This window comes from Saccoglossus kowalevskii, chromosome 5 (genome assembly GCF_978046115.1).
Source record: "Saccoglossus kowalevskii chromosome 5, keSacKowa6.1, whole genome shotgun sequence".
Lineage (NCBI taxonomy): Eukaryota > Metazoa > Hemichordata > Enteropneusta > Harrimaniidae > Saccoglossus > Saccoglossus kowalevskii.
In genome coordinates this window covers 20,152,983-20,173,503 of record NC_140645.1, presented here as the reverse complement: position 1 = coordinate 20,173,503, position 20,521 = coordinate 20,152,983, and the positions used below count along the sequence as shown (strand labels likewise).

Genomic DNA, 20,521 nt, shown 5'->3' with positions numbered 1-20,521 from the left:
TACTGTAAAGAAAAAAATTGAATATATAATATATAATTTTCGGAGTATTAACTCCAAAATCTATATAGGCCAGCTATACCTACATATTAACCACATTATACAAGTTTGATAGCGATTTACTGAATATTATTGGAGTTATCGCCCAAGAAAGTTTACGACGCTGGACATTTTGCCACTACTATAAATTTCCCGTCACTTTATTATGAGCAAGCCAATATAATCACCATGGTCACCAATTGGCTATTTAAATCAAATCACATAGCAAGCTGGCGTGTATTGAACCAACGTGTGAGTTTATTTTTTTCTAGGGATGATTTTAGGGACAAGAATGGCCACCAGTTAAAACCAATTCGACATTCGACCACTTCGTCTTGTTTTTGTACCTAGTTTGAACACATTTTTGCTGGAAATGATTAAAGCTACAAATAAACAAATAAGCAAATACATTCAACATTACCGTCAGTCAGCCAAGTTATAAACCAACTTTAAATATGACAATATTTGTAAACGTCTGGAATGAGTGCTGGTTTTGTGACGTAAAGAAACATAAAGGGTATCAGTAAAATATATCGAAATTAAATAGATGAGAAATACAAAGCAATCATAAAATCACGAAAAGAACATTTGCATTGAGTTGAGCCAACGACACATTGACATACACAGGACAAGCCCGGAGACGTGAATGTACTCACTATTTTGCACCTTGCACACAGGGGTGACAGTTCTGTGTGACCACAATGGCTTAATGCGACGACAACAATTGGAAGACAGGCAACAGTGTTACTGGTTCACAGTGCAAATTGGCCTTCAGTTTTCACAAAAAAAAGATACTGCAGAAATACAGAGAAACAGTGCTATCTGTGTGAACTATAGTGTACGGCATTTACCAATTATCAATTACCAGTAAATTATATAATACTTGTCATTGCCAGTGTTTTGCTAAAGTATAACTAAATACCTAATATACATATTAAAATAATTACTTAAAACACGATGGTCGAAATAGGTGCGCTGTCTTACAACATTGTGGTAGCCAAGTTGAGAACAAATTGTTCACCAAAATAATGTATACCTCAAATATCAAAGTAATCGGGTTGGTAGTGTTCAAGAAGAAGTTGAAAATTGCATTTTTTACCAAAATTGCCCAAAATAATTGCCAAATATAGAGAATTGAAGATATCGTCATGAAATTAACAAATCTGACAAAGGTCAACCAAGCAAGCATTAAAGCCATTGAGCTGGTAGTTTTCAAGAAGAAGTCAAAAATGGAATTGTTAATGGATGACGGACGACAAACTATCATCTATATGAACATATACACACTCTCATCTACGATGACAGCTAATAAAGTCCAAATTATAGTCACCTAATTCCTTTAAAATGTAAAACTGACACTTGCCAGGCCATTGACTATAATGTGGTCAATGTCCTTCTAAGCTGCATTAGGAATTTTTCTATTTCCATGTTTTCTGATGATTCAAAGCTGTACATATGTATATAAAGTGCATCTGATTTTATTAAGTTTCAGAAAAATCTTTAACTTAAAATTAACTTTAGTAAATGTAATGTCATATTGTAATTCCATAATACACATAACACATAAAATTGGGAAGTTGTTGTTAGTAGAGTCACGATTATACGTGATTAGGTGTTTAATTACTATATTTAAAAATTATTATAATTTAACCACCATATGTAAATAGCCGTTGTCGTCAATCAGTATACTGTTTAAATACAAAACGTTGATGGCGCTAAACTAAGATTATTAGTTAGTAATTTGTTCACTTCAAAGTGGTTATGGTGACGGGCAATACACAACATCCGGTGTATAGAGAGTTAGTTAAATAATATACGTTTTTCTCGACTTGCCTCTCGCGAGACGATTGATTTACCACTGACCTGTCTAAATCCCATGGGTTATAGGAAGCTAACACATTTCCTTTGTCGCGAAAGATATGCGTAAAGCTTGACCAAGTTTGGTAAGTATATGTTGTAATCACTTGAAAAAAACTTGCATAAATGTTGATGCTTAAAAGTATGTGTATAAGTTAGTTTGCGGAACATGTCTTTGATTGTGATAAAATTATAAATGAATTACTTGTCAAATATAAGGTTTGGTGTACAACAGATTCTCGGTACAAGGTTAGAATACGAGGCGGATGTACAACGACTACACAATATGGCGTCTGATTTTTTTAGTTCCCTATTTTATTAATTGTATGTACACCAAAACAGGCAAACGTTATAAAAACTGAATATAGTGGGGTGTAAACAATGTATGGCGTATGGTTTAGTCGTTCCAGTTACCTTGACATTGGCAGCATTATTGTCCAATGCCAAAACCCGAGTTAGGATCTGGCATTACAACATGGACATATAGTGTAGCATAAACAGTCATGGACAGGAGTCTGTTAACGGCATCGGACCGAAGTCCGAGTGTGGGTACATTAAAATACCATGGTACCGTGTTGTAATTACTGATTGAGTGTCGGGTGAATGTCAGTAAAACAAGTTTTCCGTCGACATTCTTTCCAGTATTAAACTTTTCTATATAAGCAAAATGTGAGTTAAAAGTGATTTTAGGGTCAAGAATGGCCTCTAGTTAAAACCAGTTGCACGCGTTTATGTCTTGGAAATTGTACCTACTTTAAAGAGCAGATGTCAAAACATGTGCTGGAATGATTAACGACACATGCAAATAAACCCAACATTGCCATCAGCAGTCAGTCAAGCCGAACTCGAAATGTGACATTATAATAATAAATCATTACTTAAAGCAAGCGACCCGACAGTCGAAATAGCTCCGCTGTCCTACAGGAACATTGTAGTAGCCAAATTGAGAACAAACTGTTCACAAAATAAACAACTGACGACGACGGGCAATCACCTATATGAACAGCTCTGCTCTGTTATCTACGATGAAAACAATCCAGTCCATTCCAACAAATACCTGCACTCTACATGTGCGATATGCATAATAAGTCTGGATAAAATCAGCCCAATGATGTATCAGGGGGAAATTCTCTTCTTTCTGGGGTTCTCCACACTTGTCAGGGGGGAAACTCGTCTCGTCTCTCTATCTCGTCCCCCTTGAGGTACGGGATCGGGAATGTCACTTTAACTTTACAGTCAAATAAGACGCACACAACGAAATACGTTTCAGCTCTCGTCTTAGTCGGTCAATCGAGCACTCTACCAGACACAGCGCCCTGGGGAAAAGTCCCCAAGACTATCCAAGGCTGAACCAAGACTCGCCCAAGACTGGACTGCCTCAAGGCTCGCCCCTGGACTGGACTCTCGACTGGCCTCGACTGCACTCTCTCTCTATTGCGTCTATCGTGCTGTGCTCGTCAAGACCAACTCAAACTCTCTTTATTCATTTTCAAAACTCTAACCAATTTCAAAACAGTAAAAGACTCTAGGGCGTAACCTTCAATCATAAAGCCAATCACACTAAGTACTGAATACGTCATATCTTTTGATTAATCGTTCACTACATTAATAACTATGGATATAAACTGTCAAAATGGCGACGATTATCTCGTAATTAGTTCCAAATCACTGAGCCAAGTTCCGTCCAAAACTTCAAATAGACCTTAACGATGACAGACATAACACAGCAATTCAGCTAATAATCAGCTAATTAAGTCGGTTAACAGATACGCAAAAACAAATTCATGACAGATGCATCAGAAATGGTCGATTTCAATGTCATCGTAATCCAAGAGAACACGCAACCAATTAAGTTTTTCCAGTACACATAATTTGAACAAATTAGAAATACTAGAAATACGCAGGAACAAATCATTAATCGGACAAATAGTTTACAAAATCCCTAGAATGGAATGGGTACAAAATAGTTATACCAGAAACTCGCATTAAAATTAAAATGGCATAATAATTATACTTCTGATTCTGGCTGTTTTAAGACTATACAAATTATGATTACTGAACAATACTTTTATTTCTCATATTATATGTTATTCATACGGGTATAATCGATTTCAAAGACACAATTCATACTCCTATTGACATATCTATAATCCATGTTGAGCCAATGTAATAATTTATTTGTGCGGAAAAAATAAACTGCAATAATTGTCAATAAATATATCGTCATCTTAACGGCCCCGTTTTGAGATTTCCATTTGTTTTTGAACACTGGGTGGGGATGATTTGAGGACAATTTTTGTTTACACGTGTTATGTTCTTTTAATCACATTTGTGCGTTCCTCGTTCATTTCTATTATATTTAATAGACGTTATTGTCTTGATGGGGTTGGGTTCACCTAACTTAAAAACCTGTTAATTCGTGTGATACGCAGAGCATACTATTAGAAACTCTGAAGAACAAACTGAAAAACTATTTAAAATATTATTTCTTCACTTAGATTTGTGCTATTTATCAAAATAACGATTAATTTTCTGTCTTTTTTTCATGTTTGTATTTTTTTCCTGCGAATTATGGGTGCAGGATTTTTTTCATTTTTTTTTTTTATTTTTCAATTCTCCATCGCCCGAGTTTTTAATGGTCCACCCCTAACTTTGATTTTCTCAAAAACATATAAAGTTGCTCTCTATTTTCCCCACACAGACAATTATTGTTCATTAGCTACAATTGCTTTCTATCGACATTTATATGAGTTATATGTGTGTATATATGTATGTATGTAGGAGTATAAATCATGCGTAAATAGTACTTCCTCAAACTCTTCGAGTGTAAGCCGACAGAGGGCAGTGCTAGTAATGTTTGCTTTTTTGCTTCAGTAAAATAAAATAAAAGGTGTTTTACTTGGAATATAATAGTTCAGAGAGATCTAGGTCATATTGTACGTTTTTAGAAAATCATTTTGATTGGAGCTTGAATTCTATGTAGAGTGCGCTAGTTTGCTAGTTCGCATTTTTGCGAACTAATATATAAATATTTGTATTTCTATCCAAATAGATGCAGATGGTGTGCCCTAAAACAAACATCGTAGGAAAGCGACACATATACGTTATTTTCTATCAGGATATAGCATGCTCAGTTACTCCTAAAGGCCTACTCCCAATAGTTGTGAAAGTTGTTCATATATTGCACGACATTATTCTCTTGTTTTATTATGTACAATCATAAAGTACAAAGTTCTATAGTGACTTTAAAATAGCTTTCTGTTGTGCGATGTATTGCATTTTTGAAACATTAACATGTATTATTCAACAATTGTTAGACTTCGTAGAACATTCAAATTTCCTCAGTCACATTATATAATTTGATCACCCTATGTAACCAGCAATAGCCGTTGTCGTCATTCAGTGTATTGCTTATATTGCTTGAAGTGCCTGTGAAATGGCTGCTAAAATTATCCATTGATACATAAATATTATTAATCTTTATGTTTCTAAGCATGAATTATTTTTTTTAAGTGAAAAAATGAGTTTTAAACTCAGTCTACGGCAACTTTATTTTTGTGTATTTTAAAACGAGGCTCCTCATTAGCTCATTCGCATACAGAAATTCCGTTTGTGACGTCAGAAGGGCAAGTCGCTGGGAAGATTGCCGATACGTGTAAATAAGGCAAATTTCTTGTGCAGTTTTCTCACCTTTGACTAAATTGTCACTTATGAACTTGTTCGTCGAGGAAGAATGGACAATAATGAACACATAGTATCAGTTTTTGTTGCATGGGGTTGAGTTAGAAGCGAAATATGACCGTTCTGATGTAGCTGGTCACCGTGATCGTCACCGACACCGGCGCACGTGTGTACACTGTCGCTGGACAAAATAGAATTTGACGTCTGAATTGTCCCGTTATTTAGCAGGTTACTAGGCACGTCACTACACTATTTTATTTCATCGATCGTCTGAGTAAAACTTTCAAAATTAAACGACTTAAACGAAAATTCATCCTGTACAGTAGTGTACAGAAAACAGCATTTGGTAATTAAACTGTTGTATGCGATCCGACTAGCGGTGCTATAAAAGTTTCAAAATTACAATTAGAATGGGATTATAATTATCAGTACTTTCAATCTGGCTGTTTTTTTAAAATACCATTAAAATAATGCTTACTGAACTATAAATAATACTTACTTGTCTATCTTTTACGATCCGCGAACTATAAAAAAAACGAATTTGAGAACTACGATTTGAAACCTGTCACGACCGTGTCTCACAAGTTTGGTGGGCCGTGCGCAAAAACATCGCGTTTTCACCCGACGCCGTGACCCTTGCCAATCGGTATTCAAAATTCATGTCAAATAACGCATACAGTAAAATTTACATAAGTAAACTCTTGATGTGTTCAATCTTTGTTTTATTTGTTAGCTGTCGCTTATATATATATACAGATTCAATATGGACGTCAACATATATTTTTAATATTGCCTTTAATAATCACCATAATTTAAACCAAATCGGAGTCTGATTTATCATAAACTAAACATGTTGCGTTTACAGTACACACAGCAGTAATTGTTAGATTAACAAATGACACGCAAGCGCAGTGGTTGTTGTCGTACGTACCAAAAATGCGTATTGGAAAATGTAAATGATTCATTAAACGAAATTCAGGTCATGAAAAAGCATACAGTCTAATGTATCTACCAAATAATATCAAACAATACTAAAAACTGCATGTTATCTTACTGCCTCTTCAAGTGAACAGGATTTCAAATATACACTTGTAAATACCAATCTCCATTTAAAAGAAAATGAATTCGAACGCAGAAATGTATTTAATTAGCGTAAAACTTGATTGCATAGTTCAGTTTAGCATTTTAGTTTGTGAGCCTCTTAAACGTAAAATATACCTGAATATATGCAAATACTGATTCAAGGAACTCCACAAAAATTCATTTGAAATAAGTTTTACACAATGTCTTCTACAGCGAATGAAAACGTATTATATAGATTTGAATTGTCTTTCAGTTAAATTTTCATTAAAAAAATCATTCACGCTTTATGAAATTCACTGTAAAAATTATATATATATTAGCAATACCTCCATCCTTTCGAAATGATTATACATATATCACCGTGTTACTGTGTCTCATAATTTTATGGTATCTTTAACAATACGGCCTTTAAATAGGGGACGAACAGAAACTCCACAATATAATCTACTTCAGGAAAATAAACAAAGGTAAAAATTATGCATATACATATCAAACTTCATCCCTGATAATATGTCAACGAAAAGATTTTTTAAGAAAACGTAATCTTAGTTAATTAGATTTTGAGTTCAAATGCCAGATTGTACACATAATCAGTTACTTTATAAAACTTGATTGGATAGTTTCAGGTCAGCATTTTAGTTAGTAAGCCTCTTAATATAACAAATAGAGTTAATATAGTTAAATAGATGTAAATACTGATATAAAGAACTCGACTGAAATTCATTGGAAATACGTTAAATCATCGATATTCCAAATGTACAATAATATGCATATGAACACTTGAGATATCCCTAAAAAATATATTTAACTAAAGAAAGTAAACGTATTCTTATCAAATTAGATTTTGAGTTCAAATGTTCGAATCAGTCCCTGAATGAATAATAAAAGCAGCTAATTCGTCCCTAACAAAGCCATTGTTACCAACAATAAATGAACTTCCACAATAACTATCAATGAATCCTTTCAAAAACAACTTCATGGCTGGGAAGAGATGACAGTCAGAGGGTGCAAGGTCAGGAGGGTAAGGGAGGTGGGGAGGATTTCATAGCAACACGCCCGTGCTTTTGATCTGGCGACATGCGAGTTGTGGACCGGAGCATTGTCCTGCAGGAAGAGGATACCAGGTCTGGGAGCGGTTTCCACATACTTCCGGCCATGTTTGAATTCACGATGCCAGCGTTTTGCAAGGTCATATGATGGGGCATCATCACCATAAGTTTCTTTTATTTCATCAAAAGTCTCCTTTGGTGTCCGTCCTTTCAAATACAAGAACCGGATCACTGCGTGACACTCAAGTGGCTCCATTTCACATCTGACTCAGTTCAAACACCATAGAGATGTAAATCATTACACATGCCAAATTTCATCTAGATCAGACAATTGGAAGTGGGTCAGTGGCCTTACTTATTGAACGCCCCTCGTAATTGTTACGCATTGCGGATGTACAGCTATTTACATGTATATTACTTGTAATCTAGCTGTGTTGTAAATCTGCTAGAAAAAAGGCATCCAGAGCCATGTTTATTTAGTATTTTTTAAATGTTTTTTGTGCCGGACATTGAATTTCAGTGTTATCTCTGTTGTTTTATGTCCAAATTGCAAGTAATAGTGCTGACACATAGTGCATTTTTGCCACAGAAGTCATGTTCATGTTTTGGACCACATGACAGGGCTGTGTGGCCATCTCCCTATCAAATGGCAATTTTAATGCGTTATCCTAGCGTCAACCAGGCTCGGTAGAACACAAGCACCTACGGATCTTAACTAAGGCTCCCTCAAAGTCGCATTTGTTAGTGAATGAATATCGCCCAGTGGAATGGCCCATTGAGCCCTTTTGATGTTCAGCCTAAGTTAGGATTTGAACTTGGGTCTACCACTATGCTACCAGTGACAGGTGTTTATTTAGTATGGAGAACACTGCAACACTTTACAATAATTATTATAATACACCTTGTGTTTTAATAGAGAACCTGTATAATATAACTGAGGATGCTAATAAAAAATGCTATACAAGCTAACTAACAACACTGCATTAGAATTATCAACATTGAATAGATGGATGTGGGTGCAACATCAGGACAGATATTTTTTGAGTTACCCAGGTAACCGTCACATACAAAGCATTTGTTGGGATATGTCCCCAATGAAGGTATTTAATTATTATTGCTCCATCTAAGCTATTGTATAAAAGTCTGGGTAAATGCTTTTACATTATATTTGATCTCTAGAACAGATCGTATGATTGATAACTTTTTCAAACTTCTGACCTCTCACTCTTCCAATTTTCAGGCAACTAAAAATACTAAATATTAATCAGCTCTGTAAATTTCACACGTCCTTCTTTTTTACCTCAAGAATGGCCGTTTTTCACGGCAATTTGTGGATCATTCCCCATAGTTACCCACCTCTCCATCTAAGCAATCACAGTCTGCAAGTTTCCACAACAAATCTTACATTCAACCAACATAACTTTCAGTAAGCAAGGGTACAAAACTGGAACTCCCTACCTAACTACATTAAAAGCATTCAAACAAGAGAATTTTCAGTTTTATTCATATTGTACCGTGTCAAAGATCAACAACAACTTTATTAAACTTTGTTAGCTAATGGGTTTTTTTACACCGAGAGTTATCTGAAATGCTATTTGGAAGGACGTACTTAAATTATGCCAGCTGTTTTACTTGTGAGTAAAGCTCTGTTTATTTATAAATACAAGTGACGTGTGAATCTGGAAAATTCTCGCTTAGACACTTCAAAACTGGCTGTTTTTCTGAGAATATTAAAGCTTGGAAGCCAAACAACATATTGAAGGAGTTTGAGCTGACCAACTTTTCTGAACACAATACTATTACATACAATTACAGATCTATAAAACTGCATAAATGTATTTAAAATATTGTTTTATAGACTAGCAACTGACGATGACAGAATAAAGAGTTACATTCAAATTATAGATCATTTGCTTTTAATAGTCAAAAACAAAGTTTGTTAACATGCTGCCCCAATACTTCTGAGACTTGCTATAAAAAATAAACAACCAAAATAAGAGCGCGCTGCACACTGATGGCAGCAATTCTTGCACCCAGAGCCAACAACTGCCAGCAAATTGTGCACACAAAATGTAACTGTCGAATCCACTCCGAATGACCCTTGATCCTACAGTGTTAAGTTGTAATGGTGCAGCATGTTAAACTTTCACCTTTCTTTTTCAGTTCCCTCTTTTCATCACACATTCAAAAAATAGTCCCGTTGATAGTCTGCACCTTCCTTCAGATGACTGGGACTGAGTAAAAAATAAATATTGACTATATTGAAGAATATAAAATAGTGCAGAAAAATTTGGGTGCAACAGTCTAGTGGTGAACCAGATTAAAAAAACGGTATTCTCAACCAAAAGTATAACAGGTTTACATCTCTGCATTTGGATCTTTAACAAATCTCTGAGGGGTCGATAATAACATTAGTTAGACTTAAAATATTCACAGTTTCACGTTGATTTGAAAATTAATTTACATGCATCTTCAATTTTAATTTGGAGTCTACTGTCCAAGCTGCATACAACCCCCTAAAATAACATACTAGTTAACTGTGCATGAACGCCAAAATGAAAAGTGTCTAAGCCACTTTAAAATCGCCTTCCATCGACCATTCAACATAAAGTTTTATAACACACATAATACAAAATCAATACCTTCATTCACAATTCTGACTAAATATTTCAATGCACAAAGTTATAGTTTGGCTGTATTTGAAGACTGAATGTTCTGAATGATTTTTCTTTTATTATTAAAATGCTTTAACCCCATGACCAGAGAGACAAAGAATTTCAAAAGTTGCTATCTTTGGAGTAACTCGTTATTTTTTGTGACATATTGGCTATTACGTAATATCTCTTTATTTCGTATTGTGGCCATTGGCCAGATACAGATGTACAGATACAAATAAATACTTAATAAATTAGATTGGAATGGTCGCAGAAACAAGTAAAGAAAAACAAATATAAAATCATAATACATAACATTTGCATAACTAAGTGTTCTCTTCAAGCATAAGTTGTCGTACTTGAAAACTATAAAATATAAATTTACCAAGGTTTAGTTGTATATATGGGTTTTGATTCTGAAATAACGAAATAGACTTTATCTCTGTAGGTGGGGAGTAGTAATACTGTGCAATAAACTTCAACCTTAGGGAGTTATATTCGAAATAAACTAATGTAAAGTGGTATTCGTCCTCAATTACACTACAGCCAAAAGGACACAACCTCTGGTTACGTGGAATACCACTGGCCTACCCTTTTCAATTTGTAGTGCATGGGACGAGATCCTTAATCTACATAAAGCATTTTTGTATATTGCAGAAGACTGACCAATATTTGTGAGATATGTTAATTCATGTTTCACCTTACAATAAGTTACGAGTTTGGGACTTCTATTAATTTCAGAGCTCCAATCTTATCTGGAAATATCAAAGCACCTCTGTTTAAACAGTTCCAGGAATGCGATAGAATTACTTACATATTGGTCAATCCAAATATGTCCAAAACCATATTTATAGAGAAGATTTTTAACTGTCAAAGCCCAGCAGATAGTACCTGCTCCTGCCGTATTAAGTTGAAATTTATACGATTCTTTTAAAATATGTGGAGAAACATCACTTATTAATTTTAACCAAAAACGAATAATTTCAACATTTACATTACACTCTAAGATAATGCCGACCCAATTCTCTCCTCACAGCGGAATTAGTGGCAACAAAACTAACACTTAGTAAATATTTGCAAAATTTATTGTGTACTTTCTCCACATCATTAATATCAGAATGTGTGCCCCCAAATAGCACTACCGTAGAGGAGAATTGGGAGGAAAAGCAACATCAGGTGGCACACCACCCAGATTCTGTAACTTTTTTTCCAAACAAAAAAGTGCTTTACTAGCCTGTTGAGAAACATATTTTTGTGCCTGGTACCACTTTCCAGAACTGGAAAGTATAACCCTCAAATAATTATATTTTGAAACAGTTTCAATGCTTTTAGCCTTCCATAACCATTTTTCACTGTTTTTTAAACGACCCCCTTTCCGAAAAAACAATAATTTTAGTTTTCTTAAGGTTCACTGTAAGTCTCCACTTTGAACAATAGTCTGCCAAATTATTCAATAATCGTAACACAATTTCAAAGCACACAGGTAAACTACAGTTTTATGACCTTGTTGAAAAGTTCTATGAAGATCATTAATGTAGAAACAAAATAAAAGAGGTGAAATCACCGAGCCCTGTTGCAAACCCATACTATTATTAAAGTAGTTAGTTCTCCCCAGGGCGTTTTTACTGCTGCCTTTACATGCTGGTACATTGAATATAAGGAATTAAATAATTTGCCTTTGAGACCGGTCTTCGATAATTTGTAAAACAATGAGCAATGATGTACCCTATCGAAGGCCTTCTCATAGTCTGCAAATGCACAATAGAAACGACCTTTTAACTGAAAGACATATTTTTCCACAAGAGTACGTAAAATGAAAACATTATCTAATGTGCTTCTATGTTTCTGGAAACCACTTTGTTCTTCCACAATTTCATTATAATGTTTTAACCAGGTATTTAACCTATTACTTAATATACTTGTATAAATTTTACTTATGACGTTTAATAACATAATACTCCTATAATTACCGGGGTCATCCTTGTTTCCCTTCTTGTATACAGGCGATATTAATCCTCTACCCCATTCATCAGGTAAGATTCCCTGGTAAAATCCCTTATTCTATAAAACAAATAACATTTCATGGATTTCTATGGGATCATTTTTCCAAAATTATGTGGGTATACCATCTGGTCCTGAGGCTTTATTTGTCTTTAATTTACTTAAATTTTCCCTAATTTCATCCAACGAAATAGGCCTATCAAATTCAGAAACATTAAATTCGTTATTTAACACCACATTATCTTCTAAATCATCCATGTAGTTTTTGATTGATGCGAAAAACTTTTTGATTTTCGTCCTCCGTCAAGGTTAGTGGGTTAAATAAATCATTAAAATAGTTAAACCATTCAACCTCTGATATACTGCCTGGCACATTGGGCCTATTAGATTTCAAACTATTGCCTGTATGAGTATTTAAAATGCAAATAATAGTCTAAGGTAGCCTGACTTCTACAATTTCTGAAACGATTCAATGCTTGATTTACTTCTCTTTTAGTAGTACAACATTCCTTGTCAAACCAGAAGTTAAAATATGACCTGCCAATATAATTAGGTTTGTGCATCATATGTGTATTACAAGCATATATAATATCAACTAAGTTATTTGCAGCTTTACGTACATTTCCCTGCCTAATATTATCATGAAAATCATGGCGCATCCCCTCAACGTGTTGTAAATTAATATTATTATAATACTTTGGGTTTCCCTTGGTGTCCCACCTTAGTTTAGTAGTAGAAAGATTGACACTATGCTGGAAGTCATTGACATTCGCAGAATTGGAAACATAAGCAAGTAATATAGCAAATTCAAGTGGCATATGATCAGAATCAACCTGAGCTCCAACTGTAAATACATTGAACAATGGAAACGCATTTGGAAATGACAGAACATAGTCAACAACACTTGTCCCAACCTCTGAAATAAAAGTAAAATTTCCACTACCAGTGTTTTTATAAACCCTACCATTCACAATTCTAAGGCCAGTGCTAATGCCAAAATCACGAAGTTCACTACCATATTTATTGATCTCATTATCCATCGACTCCCTTAAAGGTATATCATTACTTTGCTCTAAATCATCTATTGGCAAGTACATTGTATTTAGATCAACACTATCACCATAGTTACCAGTTCTACTATTTAAGTCGCCTACAATTATGATATTACAACCAAATTTTGCAGATTATACAATCAGATCTTTTTCTAATAGATCAAAGTATTTTTCATGTGCAAATATTGAACCCTCGGGAGGTCTGCACACTGTTGCAAATACAAGTATTGTTTGATCATTGCTTATAATCCTAGACCACATATATATGAAGATATTCACTTGCCCGTATAAAACTGTGTTCTTTGGAGGAAAGTAAGTTGATGAGCATTTGGGGGCGGGGAGATTGTCCAAGTTTCAATGGCGAATCACTTGTTTATTCATGGTATTATAATGCTTGACATTGTCTTTAATTAATTAAATTAATTCAGGGGGAAACTCGAACTCCCCTTATATATTTAAATGATAAGAGCCAACCATCACCTACAATTTATTGAATATTTACGATTACCTTCAACAGAAACGTTTAATTGCAGTTTTATTAATTTTCATAACTTTAATTTTATATATCACAAGTCAGCAAATTTTAATCCATGTGATATCAACATTTATAATTCTTTTGTATATAGTACATCTATTCAGGTTAGCAAATCACGCAACAAAATTAGTCATTTTCGGTATTACACATATTTATTAATAGAAAATACTGCTATATTTACTGAAATTCCAATATTTATCAATTGGTGATCTTTAACCTTGAGGTTACACATGTCGACCCCTATAGTCTTTGTGATATTAGTTGGCAGTGCTTAACATTGTACCACAAGACACTGAATGCAACAGGGAAAACTTTTGTAATCGGTGCTAAAGACCTGTGCTGTGAAACTTTATAAAACACTTCCAGAAGACCTAGCATGCATGCTGATGCGTACGTCGAAACAACTTCTCACACACCAACATAGAAATTATGAGATCTGGGCAAGTGTATTGGGACGAAAATGAATTGAGACGAATCGACTTGTTCGGACGCAGTGTCGCCCTCCAAAATCAAGCTGGAACCCTTTGTGTCAGCAAAATTTGCCCCTCATAATGCAGGAAAAAGCGTTTTTAAGGGAAACACGCCCCGGACCAGCTAGTATAGTTGTGCCTTCGCAAGAGTTTGGTGAACAGATCTTTGACCTCTGAGACAAATTGTGACGGAATTACTGACTGTTTGGTGAGGCAAATATCTGTTTATCTTCTCTCAGTTTTGAACTGCGTGGCATTCAATGTCATAGGCTCATACAATGTCATTATATTCACTGCAAATTACACGTCTGGTTTACTTGCTGTGTCCGTGTAAATCACTGTACAATGGTTCTATGTCAGTATATAATTCACGTAATACTGTCAAATAAAAAGGATAACACAACAAATTAATCTCAATCTATTACTGAGAATGAATATGGTATCAATAATGAAATCGCTAAGTATAATGCGCTCAACTAGGCTACAAAATACAACTATCTCAAACTCGCTGATTTACTGTGTACATTACACATATCGTCCGCCATCTTGACCTTATTTCTCAATTCTACGGTAACTTCAATCGATGATTTAGCAGTCTTCCATAAAGTTAGATTTTCAGAAATACTTTCTAATGAGGCACGATGACTTAATAATCACTAATTGCGAACCTATTTTCCGGGGTCTTCATACATTAGTTGACAAGATGTCTTGATTTGTTTGCGTAGTACTCACAGACGTAACTCTAACTCTAACTCGAGTCTTCCCGGTAACACTTTACCACGAGAGGGCGCTATAACATGTAACTAACAAGTGTCTATAAAACAATCCAACTATACAGTCGTTACATGGCTTCCCTAAATTGGAACAATTTACTCTAATTAGAAATAACAATAACAAAAAAACTCTGATATACTATCAAGGTTGCCATCTACAGTTTGAATTTAATTATCTGGCTTCTTGACGGGGATTCCTCGGCTCACTAGTAGAACCAGCTTATGCACAGGTCGCTTGTATGTAGATTTTCCCACAAACAGTCGAATCTTTCTTACACGTCCATCTTCTCCCGGGTAGGTCTCTTCAACTCTGGCCAGTGGCCAGTGGCATCTTAGCAGGCCTTCATCCATCATGAGCACTATATCGTCCCTTTGCAGGTTTGGCTGTGTTGCAATCCATTTATGACGTTCTTGCAGAGTGGGTAAGAATTCGTTCTGTCATCTGCTCCAAAATTCGTTAGCCAGGTATTACACGCGTCTCCATCTTTTGCGACAGTAGAGATCTGGCTTCTGAAATATACCAGGTGGAGGGAGAATCACCTTTGACTTGAGAGTCAAGATCTGACTGGGAGAGATAGGTTCCAAAGCACTTGTCTGGGTCACATCCATATAAGTAAGAGGGCGGCTGTTGACAATAGCTTTTGCTTCAACCAGAAATGACCTCAATAACTCGTCATCTAGCTGATGACCATGTATTTGTATTTATTGTATTCATGGTTCATCTCTCTTCTTGTCATCTATCCTTGTGTTGATTGGACTGCATGCGATCCTTGCTTCTTTGCTCAGAAATGAGCATAGCTCTGAAAAGGGTGGGTAGCTGCTAGTGGTGCCATGCAGGCATCCATCTACATAACGCAGCCATCTATCGCTGATGTACTTTGGCAGTTTTGTCATTATTTTCTTGTGTTGCTCAACATCATCTAACACCTTAAGGTGTCCAGTTGTGGTCATAAGAGCCTCACAAGTCAGGAGAAAGTCAGAATATCTCTGCAACTCTTTACCATCGTTACCCTTAATTAATGGCCATTCATCTATTTTCTTTCTATGGGCTTCAGCTACCATAAACTTGTTACCATATCGTTCAGCCAAAATGTTCTTGGCCTTGGTGTAAGCTTCATCAGTGGCTAATGTTAACAACCCTTTAATGGTATCCTTCGCCTCAACTGCTGTGTACTTACTTAAGTAGTACAGTATATCAGCTGTCATTGATTTCTTTCTTTCAACTAATGTTACAAAGAAATGTATCCTTATGGGATAATCGTATATATATCCATTGAAAACTTCAGGCTCCTTTCTAGGGAGGTCATCCTGTCGGTTGGCCAATATGTCTGCTAATCTAACTATGGATCAGCTTTGTCCTCATATGACCATACTAGTTGAGAATGTGGGTGGCACATTACCATTGTTAACATTTTCTAATGTGGATTACTGTTGCTCAGTAGTTAACATCAATGTAATATGATGTTGCTCTGTATATGGTGTTGATGTGCAGTTTGGAATTGATGCAGTAACAGTATTTAATGGAAAATTTGTTCTCTTTTCTTCAGACTTAGTTTGCCATGGAGAACCTCTCCTTCAATATTAGGCACAGGGTCCCTTACTTGGGCAAAGAGCCTTGATGGGACTACCTTTGAACTTGCACCACTTTGGGCATCATATTTATCAAGTACCTTTGTTTTGGCTTCATTGGCATCTAACTCGGTCTTTATTTTCCATTCTTCAAACATATGATCAAGTTGTAGTCTGGATTTTTCTAACTCACTATCAAGAAGCTGTTTTTCATGTTGAATGCGCTTCCTTAGGTGCAGCAGCACGCGTTTTCATTTCCACTCTTTTCTGCTCCTCTTGTATTCTAAGCAGATTTGCATGGCTGCTAGCAGAACTTCTACTGTTCCTGCTTGAGCATCGTGATTTCTTGGAATTTCTACTTGTGTGGGAAATACTATCAAATAGGTCATCATTGTTTGTTTCCTTTTCCTGTGAAAATGTAATACATTTCTCAGTTTCTGACTTGAAAGCATTTATTACACTTTCCCTTTCAGATTGTGTTTTCTTGAGCTGTACCCTCTCATCATCCAATGCAATTAAACAGCATTCTGATTCATACTGGTAAAATCGTTCACACAATGCTAGTCATTCCCTGTAATGCTCATAAATATGTGGACCATCAGGTGTCATTTGTAGTAAGGCAGTGATCTCCCCCATCTTTGCATTGAGTGCACAATATGCTAAATTGTAGCATTTCAGTCTGTGTTCATACATGTGATCTTTAGCAGCTTCAGTCATTTTGATTGGTCGTCCAAAACTGCTTATGATACCTGGGTCCTGTCTTTCAGACATTACACTTCATAACACATAGTAGAATAAATGTAAAAACCAGTCAATCTTGCTTCTATAACATACCAACTTCACTGGATCGCCCACATAGTATTACTGTGACGGAATAAAATTACTGACTGTGTTGTGAGGTCAATATCTGTTTATTTTCTCTCAGTGTTGAACTGCGTGGCATTCAACACCGGTCATAGGCTCATACAATGTCATTATATTCACTGCAAATTACACTTTTGGTTTACTTGCTGTGTCCGTGTAAATCACTGTACAATGGTTCTACGTAATACTGTCAAATAAAAAGGATAACACAACAAATAAATCTCAATCTATTACAGAGAATGATTATGGTACAAATAATTCGCTAGGTATAATGCGCTCAACTAGGCTACAAAATACAACTATATTAAATTCCCTGATTCACTGTGTACATCACGCCAGTGTTCTACACAAATACAATTTAAAGAGGGGCACTATTTTGCGTATAATTAGCATACCAATCAAAAATTTCACAGAAAATTCATAGCACTTTTATACATGTATTTACATTAACCTCAAATACTGTGTACAAGTACTATATTAATGTTCTTGGATTGTTTTGATGAATAAATTAAACCACTTGATGTAAAAAAAATATCAACTTCGACAGATGAAGAATATCCATTTTATTCTCTGTAATGGGACAAGTTGTGAAATTCTAGCCTTTCATTCATTACTTTTAAATTTCTTTCAAGTATTTTCATTTTCATAAGTTTTATAAATGCACTGACATATTGTAATAGTTGAAAAACCAAAGTAATCAGAAGAAAAATATTTTCACATAACAAAATTACCATTTAAATGATAAAAGAAAAAATCGAATCCGTTGACTGTAAATTAATTGATCATTATATTGATTGGGTTATGGGTACTGAAGACAAAGGTCAAATCGGATACAGTGTCATCCATGTTTCAGCATTTACTGTACGTTTTGTTTTGGCGATTCTTTTGATGTTTTTTTTTCTTTTCGCCAATAAAAAGCAAGTAACAAGCAATTTGACCAATAAATTGTTGTTGGTTATTCTGTTCTTAAGTATCTCAGCTAATTCAGGAATGATGAACGAACTTGTTTTGACTCTCCCATTGCGTGATTAACGCAATGCTTGTGACAATCACTTCACGCCTCTAGCCATTGTTTTTTGTTTATTTATTCAGCCAGTGTTTCCCCAGACACCCAATCCATTGTCCTAGTTGTCTCTTATGCCACTATCTGTCTCTTAGTTCTTTGTTTTATCGCCTGTCAATTAATAAGAGGTCTCTCAATAACATCGTCGGGACATCTTCCAGGACTGGTAAAACAGCTGTCCACCGAAAACAAAGGAGGGCGCTGAAGATAAATAGAGGGGCGCTACAAATTGAAGAGAGACGCAAATAAATTAAGGAGGGGCGCTGCGCCCCTCTTAAACCCCTCGTGGAGAACACTGTCACGCATATCGTCCGCCATCTTGACCTTATTTCTCAATTCTAACTTCAATCGATGATTTAGCAGTCTTCCATAAAGTTAGATTTCCAGAAATACTTTCTAATGAGGCACGATGACTTAATAATCACTAATTACGAACCTATTTTCCAGAGTCTTCATACATTAGTTGACAAGATGTCTTGATTTGTTTGCGTAGTACTCACAGACCAGAGTCTTCCCGGTAACAATTTCACCACAAGATGGCGCTATAACTTGAAAGTTCCTGAGCATGTTCGGCAAAACTCGTCAACCAATCAGATAACGCATTTTTGCTACCGATTCGTGTCGAAGATGGTCGATTGTTGATATTTATTTAAACAACAGATTTTGTAAGAAATATTATTCAGATCAACAAGATTTTTGCTGGGTGACAAGATAGTATGCTTATCGCCACTTGTGTGATATTATTGTCGTAAAACAATATCTGAAAATCAGTAAATTTTGATGATGAAATTTGGATGTTTGTATCACCAATCTCAATTGAGGTCAACTTTAATTCTACGCCGCAACATTACCACAGGCGTTGATGATTTTCAAATATAACAGATATTCTGTATTCTAAGTAGACATCCAACTCCAAAGTTTCAAGACTGTCTTGACCTGTACAATATGTTGTGATATTTTGAAAGAGGGCTACATTTACAATATTGCGACCAGTCAGTGACCTCAATATGTACCCATTAAACACAAATACGGTGAAGAGTAGTTTATTTTCTAATTTACAACTTGTAATGAGGCAAAAGAAATTAAATGCTTTATTTGTCTTAGGAATAAATTCACTGTATCACTATTTATTTTTGTCTTGCACATGAAAATACAGCACGGTTGACCGATATAATAGTCATGTGCTGCAGGTCAAATTGAATAGCTGTATTGCATTTAACAACTAATTCGCAAAGTCCCAACTTTGCCAGTCTAGATTCATGTATTTCATTTAGGCTTACCTAAACATTTTGTATACTGAGTAAACATCATTAAAAACTTGGGCTCAATCACACAGCAAAAATGTGCCAAGAGTTGGCTTACCTAAATGTTGAAGCTGTCCAGTAGAGGTAGGATGTTAATACAGCACTGATTATTATTTAAAATTATTATTATTGTTGTTATAAACACTTGAGGAAAAGGTGGGGCCAGAGAAAGAAAAGGTATTTGTGAGAAATGTTACGCAGGTAGAGAATGTATTTAATGAAAACATTGTGGTAAAACAAATGCTGCAACATTTTACCACATCATAGATTGGCCTGATAATTTAAAACATTTTTTGGAAAGTAATATTCAAATAAATGTCAGTGATTGCTTGTGTAATGCTTGTACACATTCTCTGAAACGACTACATGCCAATGTAGATTATAAGAAAGTTACCAAAAAAAGAAAGATGTCAGCATGTTTATGCCAACATGACAGTGTGCATGATACAAACCAGGAAACATTCAAGCTCTTGTGTTGTAAAATGTCAGTTGATATGGTATAATTTGAAGGTGTATCAACATACCCGCTT

At 35.3% G+C, this 20,521-nt stretch overlaps 1 long non-coding RNA gene across 1 annotated transcript in view; it reads left to right on the top strand.

Annotated features, from left to right (window-relative positions):
- Window positions 1-1,865: 1,865 nt before the first annotated feature.
- The window catches only part of LOC144347556 (uncharacterized), a 33,055-nt gene continuing 14,399 nt past the window's right edge, over window positions 1,866-20,521 (top strand). Inside the window, exon 1 of the long non-coding RNA XR_013419692.2 lies at window positions 1,866-1,979. This is a non-coding gene — a long non-coding RNA (uncharacterized LOC144347556). The remainder of the gene's footprint in view (window positions 1,980-20,521) is intronic.